Source organism: Hibiscus syriacus, unplaced genomic scaffold (genome assembly GCF_006381635.1).
Source record: "Hibiscus syriacus cultivar Baekdansim isolate YM2019G1 unplaced genomic scaffold, ASM638163v2 tig00110482_pilon, whole genome shotgun sequence".
In the NCBI taxonomy this organism is placed as follows: domain Eukaryota; kingdom Viridiplantae; phylum Streptophyta; class Magnoliopsida; order Malvales; family Malvaceae; genus Hibiscus; species Hibiscus syriacus.
In genome coordinates this window covers 2595431-2603199 of record NW_024062758.1, presented here as the reverse complement: position 1 = coordinate 2603199, position 7769 = coordinate 2595431, and the positions used below count along the sequence as shown (strand labels likewise).

Genomic DNA, 7769 nt, shown 5'->3' with positions numbered 1-7769 from the left:
ACATTATCCGCCTCGCATCCGCCCGCCCCGCATCCACCCGCCCAGCTAAATATCTATTAAATTTTGGACCATTATAAATTTAAGTGTAATTTTAGAGACTAATTTATAAATTTTAATATTATATAATATATAACATATAATTTAACCAAATATTAAGGATATTTAGTCTTTAATCTGGTCTTTAATTAGGGAAATATTCGACTCTTTGATTAAACCCATAATCCCACTAATCACGTCACTTTCCATGTTCTTTAGCCCATGATGCCCATCCAAACACAAATTAGCCGTACTATAAGCATTAACATCAAAAGCAACAGTTTTCATGTTCTTTAACCCCTTAAAACCCATATTAGGCGCACTATGAGCATTAACATCGAAAGCAACACAACAATCCAGCTCTGCGACTACATGCTCCCTACAATCTGTCTCCATAACATTCGTAGAGCCACTCTTCTGACAAATTGAAGCATGCGCTGCTACCCCATCACGAACTGTCTGGGAACCAACTCCAACATCCCATTAGTTTGCTGTCAGGGGGGTCTAGATGGGTATGTCGCTAGTGGGTAGTGGGTGTGGGAATGGATTTGAAAATGTACCCGCGTGGGCGGGTGTGGATTTGAAAATTTGTACCCATCATATGTGGTGAGCGGGTGGTGGATTGAAAAATATTAGGTGGGTATGGGGATGGGGAAGGGGGTATCCGTACCCGCCCCGCCCGTTTGCCATCCCTAGGCAAGGGTTCCTCGTCTCGGAGGAGCAGAAACTTCATTGGTGTGACATATACATGGTATTCTTAATTATAGTCCCGCCTGAGATTAGGAAACTAAAGTAGTGGCCGGACACCATACCAGGATTCAAGTATGCATATACACTAATCAAGCAAACTGGGACAGGAAACAGCAGTAGACTCCTTGAAACAGGATAAGAGGATATAGATTCTTTAACCAAATGAACTATTATCCACCTGATCTTGTTCTTGGTATCAGCCCCCACTCTGATTCAGATAGAATAACATTATTTTTTCAAGATGATGAAATCACTGTGCTCCAAATCCAGCACAAACACCAATGGATTCTAGTTGAGCGGATTCGTGGTGAACGGTGGATGATCATCGGCCTCCAATGTATAGAAACATCAAATACCTTGACAATTGGGAAGGAAAATGGAGGGCGACACTCGCATGGACAACATTATGAAAATACAAAGCAGCTTCTACTTGGTGTTAAATTAACTTAAATGAATAAACGTCTATAAATATAAAATTATGAATAACTGAAAAGGAATCCATACATGTTTATGAAAAAATAATAACAATCTCCATCTAACTTTATATGGCCTGCATGAATATTACAACATCATTAGTGGCCCAAAAACAATTGGAAAATATAAATATGAAAGAACAAATGTGTTTAATAAAAAAAGTACAAGGATGTGTTCACATGATTAACAAGTTAATTATTGATTGGTCTAAGAGACATACGGTTTCTTTTAATATGGAATTATTTTTTTATGATTGTAATAAATTTGTATTTAAAGAATTTTAATGGTTAACTACCCGTCAGGGTCAATCTTATCTTTTATTTATTTAACACTTGGCTTACAGGTTTCATTAATTTGTATTTGACGTTTAATTATGGTTAGATTTTTTCAGATAAGAAATTTGATTTTCTTACATCTCTTTCTGAACTTAGTCATCTTATTTGTTATTCTCGTCTAATTTCTACCCACAAAAATAATCATCTTGTTTGGTAAGGCAAATTTTGACAATTATAGGTATACGGTGGTAATATGCCATAGTTGATTAAATTACTTAAGTAGCAAGTTTGATGCCTTATTGTCGACTAATATGGCATTAAACAAAGGGACATATGTACATGGTTCCAAATAGCTGATTAGACTATGCTAATAAGCTGAATTTCACTAGTATTAATTAAAAGAAAATTGTTTCATATATTATTATTAGAGTTTGATAATTTTACAAGTAGAATTAAATGGATGGTAGTGGAATATAAAAATTGAATAAATCTAAAACAAGAGTAGTTTTAATTAATCGATTCGTTTTAACATTTTTTATTGTTGCTTTCAATTCCAACATGTATATATTTTTGTGGGTTAATAATAAAAAAGTGGTATAGACAGAGACTTTAAGGAGAGTCTGGATTAATGTTTTCAGCATCACGTGTAAATCCATTCATTTTTATTTTATGAATAAAAGAAGATTTAAAAAAAATCTCAGTAAACAAAGGTAGATTTCTTCCCATGCAAGGAAACGTTCAAAAATAAGTTGGTTTATTTCTCAAATGTACGTATAAATTATAAATGAAGAGTCATCTATTTAAATTTCTAGATGCTTACATTGTTTACAATTAATTTTTTTTTTAAATTAATCACTGATATCCGATCTATTAACCGACTAATTCAATTTGGATATTACGAATTATTAGATGTTAATGTACATTATTAGATATATCTAAAACAAACTAATGATATAGTTTTATAATTACTATTTTATATATTGCTACTGAAAAATAACTTTAATGAATTTAGCCCTGTAGTTTGTTAAACGGTCGTTTAAAATAGACCAATTAAAAGGGTCCAAGTCACTAAAAGTTTACCGCGTACGTAGCACGCTAACGCGGCAATCCCGTTGGCCTCACCGATATATATTATATAAAGGAACAAATGGTCTCAAGTCTTTTCTTCCTCTCCGAAACCAAACAGCCGAAAGGGAAAATGTTCGCCCTTTTCGAAAATTAGTATTCATTTCTCCTTTCTTAAATTATTATTTTTCTTTTAGATCTGTAATCTGTATGGCAGAGACGACGTCGTACTGGTGTTACCGATGCAATCGACTCGTACGGATTCCTAATGAAGGTTCCATCAGTTGCCCGGATTGCGACGGTGGGTTCATGGAAGAGATCGATAACCATCATCATGCAGCGAGTGCTCTACACGTAAACTCCGTTCGCTTCGGAAGTGACGCGGCCGCGATAAACAATAACATTTATATGACTCCCGGCACCACTTCCCTCCGCCGTATCCGGATGAACGGAGGCGGTCGTCATCCTTTTAATCCCGTCATCGTCCTACGTAGCGGATCGGGCAGCGCCCTCCTCAACCGATGAGGATCGTTCAAATGTTGAACGGAACCTGAGGGGGTTCGATCTTTATTATGACGAGGGAAGTGGGTCAGGTTTGCGGCAGTTACCAGCGAGTATGTCGGAGTTTCTGTTAGATTCCGGGTTTGATCGATTAATTGACCAGCTATCACAAATGGAAATCCTAAACATCGGGCGTTACAACCAATCGCCGGCGTGGAAAGCAGCGGTGGAAGCAATGCCATTGGTGGAAATTGACGATACTCATATTCACGACGAACTGTGTTGTGCGGTTTGCAAAGAACAATTCGAGTTGGGAACCAAAGTTCTGAACATGCCTTGTAACCATTTGTATCATTCAAACTGTATACTTCCTTGGCTTCAGTTACAGAACTCCTGCCCCGTTTGCCGCCATGAATTGCCTGCCGCTTTGGGCGAAGAGGGAGACGGAGATTTAAACTCATTGGACGAGGTCCCGATGGGGTTGTCCATTTGGAGATTACCGGGTGGAGGATTCGCGGTGGGGAGGTTTTCAGGTGGAGAGAATAGGGAGGTTCCGGTTGTTTATACGGAGATGGATGGTGGTTTTAGCGGCGGAGGAGGGTTGTTGCCACGGCGAGTTTCATGGCGGAGTAGAGAGAGAGGGAAAGAGGAGGGAATTTTGGAAGGTTTTTGAGGAATTTGTTTGGGTGTTTTGGTGGTCCAAGTTCTTCTCCAAGGATAGGTAGAAGTGGTACATCATTATCGCTTTTTAGTGCTTCTCCAAGGAGAAGAGGCTGGGTTCTGGATCTTGATAATGGGAGAACAAGAAGTGGAAGAAGACGAAGAAGGTAATAACTTTAACTCCATGATTGTCAAATCTCATATCACTTGTAAATACTGAAGAGAAAAGAGAGAGGATCAAATGGGTTTTTCTTTTCATCTCAATTCACATGTTTTTGTCAAGAATTGATGATTTTTGTGAATTAAGAGAGAAGGTTTAGTACCAGGAAAATAAATGAAGGGACAAAAAGCAAAGAAAGATATGGGGGCTTGGAGCAAATGCTTTTGAATTGGAAAAAAATTTGTAGCAGATAACCTGTACCCAGTTTAATGTCTAGTTTTGGTCTGATTATTTTCTTCATTATTTATAATTGCTACCTGGTGCTTTTGGCATGAATGAACAAGTGATTGTTACATATTTTGGTTCTTTTTGATTCTTGAATCTTTTCGTAGCCGATGTTGGCATTTTGAAATGGAGCGTTCTGACTTAATTATATCAGCTTCTTGTGACTGCCTTTCTGGGTTTTAATTGCAGAACATCCAAGACTTCCTAGTTTATTCAACGTTTTTGACTTGGGTATTCAAAGTATGTCAGCTATGGCTGTTTAAGCTCATTGCATTTCTTACATAATATGATTATTTTCTTGTTGACAGAATGAATCAATTGGTGTGAAATCATGGTCTATAATATCCTAGACGATGAAAAAATTTAAGTCGGAATATGTTCTAATTAAATATGCTTTGAATCAGTCTTGGATAAGAATAGATTCACTAGAAAATGAACTCTACTCTGATAGATGATGCAGCTGGAAAAATAACCTTTAAAATATTGTATTCGTTCCTAGTGTTAGGCACATAACATTCACACCCAAAATCAAACAACATAGACTAGGTAAGCAAGTAATTGATGAGCTTTGCCTGCACAATTAGAAATGTAATTAAAATATTTTTTATTCTTCTAAAAAAATTAAAATATTCTTTTAAAAAATTGAACTTGATACGTGTCCCTTAATGATTTTTTTAATGATAGATACCTAAACATTAAACATCTATTTTCAAAGAAAAATTTTTAAACACCAAAAATAAATTTGTGTATAATTTAAAATCCTGAAAGTGTATTTAACCTTTAAGCCTTTAGAATATTGAGTACAACAATTTGGTGAGCTGTATGAAAATGTGAGTGAGACAAGAGAATCAAAGAGGATCACATATAGTGATTCAGTCTCTCTCCCAGTCCCAACATAACTGTAATGTTAAGCTGTCCACCTGACTGTTTATTGCCTTTAGGAGGGTTTATGAGATGTTGACAATTATGTTCAAAGTAATAAATCCATTGGAGGCATGCATGTTAAATTATTGCACATGGATAATACTGCTCATGTACTACTTTAAGTTTTGCATCTTTGTAGAGGTCACAAAGGGCAGGTTTCAATTTGGCTGTTTTATAATGATAACTTTTAAATATATATATATATATCGTATAAATATTATGAAATTGTATAACAGTAATTTTATTTTGTAAAATTATATAATATTTTTTTAAATATTTTAATGTGGCATCATGATAATATTTGTTATGTTTTTAATTTAGATGAAACTTACATACATCTTATACATGATATTATCTATATCACCTAAGATCTTAGAAACAACATTTCACTCTTTACTATTAATATCACTTTTTGATTTCATCTATATAATCAATCTCCTATACATAAAACAAATATTAAACTTAGGGATGGGTATGGGTCGGGTTTTTGTCCACTCGATCCGACCCGAGAACAATAACTTCTCCCCCTAAAACCCGACCTGACCTAGATGAAACAAGATTTCACCCGACCCGATATATAATTTAAAAATCTGACCCGACCCGACCCGACCCGACCCGATATATAATTTAAAAACCTGACTCGACTCAAAATAATAATAAAAAATATTATTTTTATTCAATAAAAACAATGATTTAATTGAAAAAAATAATATATAGAGGGGTATTATTGTAATTATTCCTAAATATATAAGATAAAATTATATTTTTTTGGATCGGTCGGGTATTTTCACCCTAAACCCGACCCGACTCGAATATCACATTTACAAACCCAAACCCGACCTAAACCCAATTTTTTTAAAAAAAACCCGACCCGATCGGATCGGAACACGTCGGGTTCGAGTCTCATTCCTATCCCTAATTAAACTGCTCTTCTAGGATTAAGCTAATTAATCATTTTTTTGGTTGGTCGGGAGAGGAGCTAAGTTTGAAGGTTTATTGAATTTATCAAGTGAGCTTAGTGGTAAAAAAATATTAATCTCTTTATAGATTTTGGATTCAAACAATAATATATGTAAAATGTGTACATTGTGAAATAGATTATGAAAAATATATAAAATGAAAATGAAAATGATCAATTTTGTAATTTACCCAAAAACTGAAGGTTTAATAAATTGAGCTTTGGGCCTAAATGCGTTAAATTCATAGACAATTCATTGTTTAATGAGAGAAGTCTTGTGCTCAAATATTGGGCAAAATTGCAGCAAAGGTAGAAAATAATTAGCCCAATAGGGTATGTAACAGTTTATTTTGGAACATACAACATTTGCTATAGTGTTATTGGATCTCATCACGTTGAGGTGATGAATTTCAATGGAAAATATATATATTTTATTCGATCAATTCGTCTAGTTTAATATTTAATTATTTTTCTTGAAACTCGTCATATCGATGTGACAAACTCCATTCAAATGATATTTTTTTAATATTTTTTCAAATTCGTAGCATTTTTTAATATGAAAATATAGAAATCGTCATGTTGAGGTGACGAGTTCCTTTATCATGTTAAGGTTTTATAAATACAAAGTATTTAATGGTTTATTAAGAACTGAAATAAAGTGATATATCACTAAAAAGTTAAGTAGATTGTAATAAATTTTATTTATAAAAATATTACATTAAACCCTAAACCACAAAATATTACATTTAGGATATAAAAACAATGAACCATAAACATTACATTAAGAAGATAAAAATAACAAGATAAAAACAATGAACCATAAACATTACATTCAGAAGATAAAAACAACAAACTTAACATATTACGTTAAGGACATAAATACAACAAACCTACACACACCTTGAACAGTAAATAAAATCATAAACATACAACTATTCTTTATGATGTTTTAATCCTCGTAATCAGTAGACTCGTCAGAAGTAATATTCACTTCTTAAATTCTCCATGCTTTTTCTTGTTGTCATTCACGTACATATTGGAACCATGCTTGCATATATCCATCATATATCTATGTTTCTTCATTATTTTTCTTAGTAGGTGAGATATTCGATCTGGAAGCAGTATCCTCAATGTCGACATCAGGGGAACTTTACAAACAAATCGACATTAGATATAAAATGATAGTTGTATGTCTCAATCATACCAACAAATTCGACATCATCGCTTAGATGAAATCTCGTGCATGATAGTGGCAATTTATAATATAATGAAGATATTCTTCTATAGCTTCCGAGTTGAACCTTTCTTTCTATTGCCAACTTTAACTCGTTTAGTTGAATGTTTTTTTTTCAAAGATACGCTTAAAGATTTACAATCATTAAAAACAATTACAAGAATAGTAGTCATGTTAGGAAAAAAGTCAAGCTTTGGAAATGAAAGACTCAATATTTTTTAGATGTTTTTCCGCTTTAAATAAGTAAAATAGCTTTCGACTCACACCTATTTATAGGCCCTCAGATAGGCCCTCAAGAAGCGCTTTTTATAGAACGGACTGATATAACAAAAAATAGGTTTATGAAAAACTACATAATATTAAATAAAAATATATAAAAATAAGTTTATACAAGTCCTTGTCTGATATATCATTGGAAAGTTTTTAAAGTGAAGTGATCGGGCACTG

The 7769-nt window shown here is 33.8% G+C and overlaps 1 pseudogene; it reads left to right on the top strand.

The window, feature by feature from the left end:
- The first annotated feature begins 2706 nt into the window (after positions 1-2706).
- LOC120128997 lies at positions 2707-4452 on the top strand (annotated as a pseudogene).
- Positions 4453-7769: the final 3317 nt, after the last annotated feature.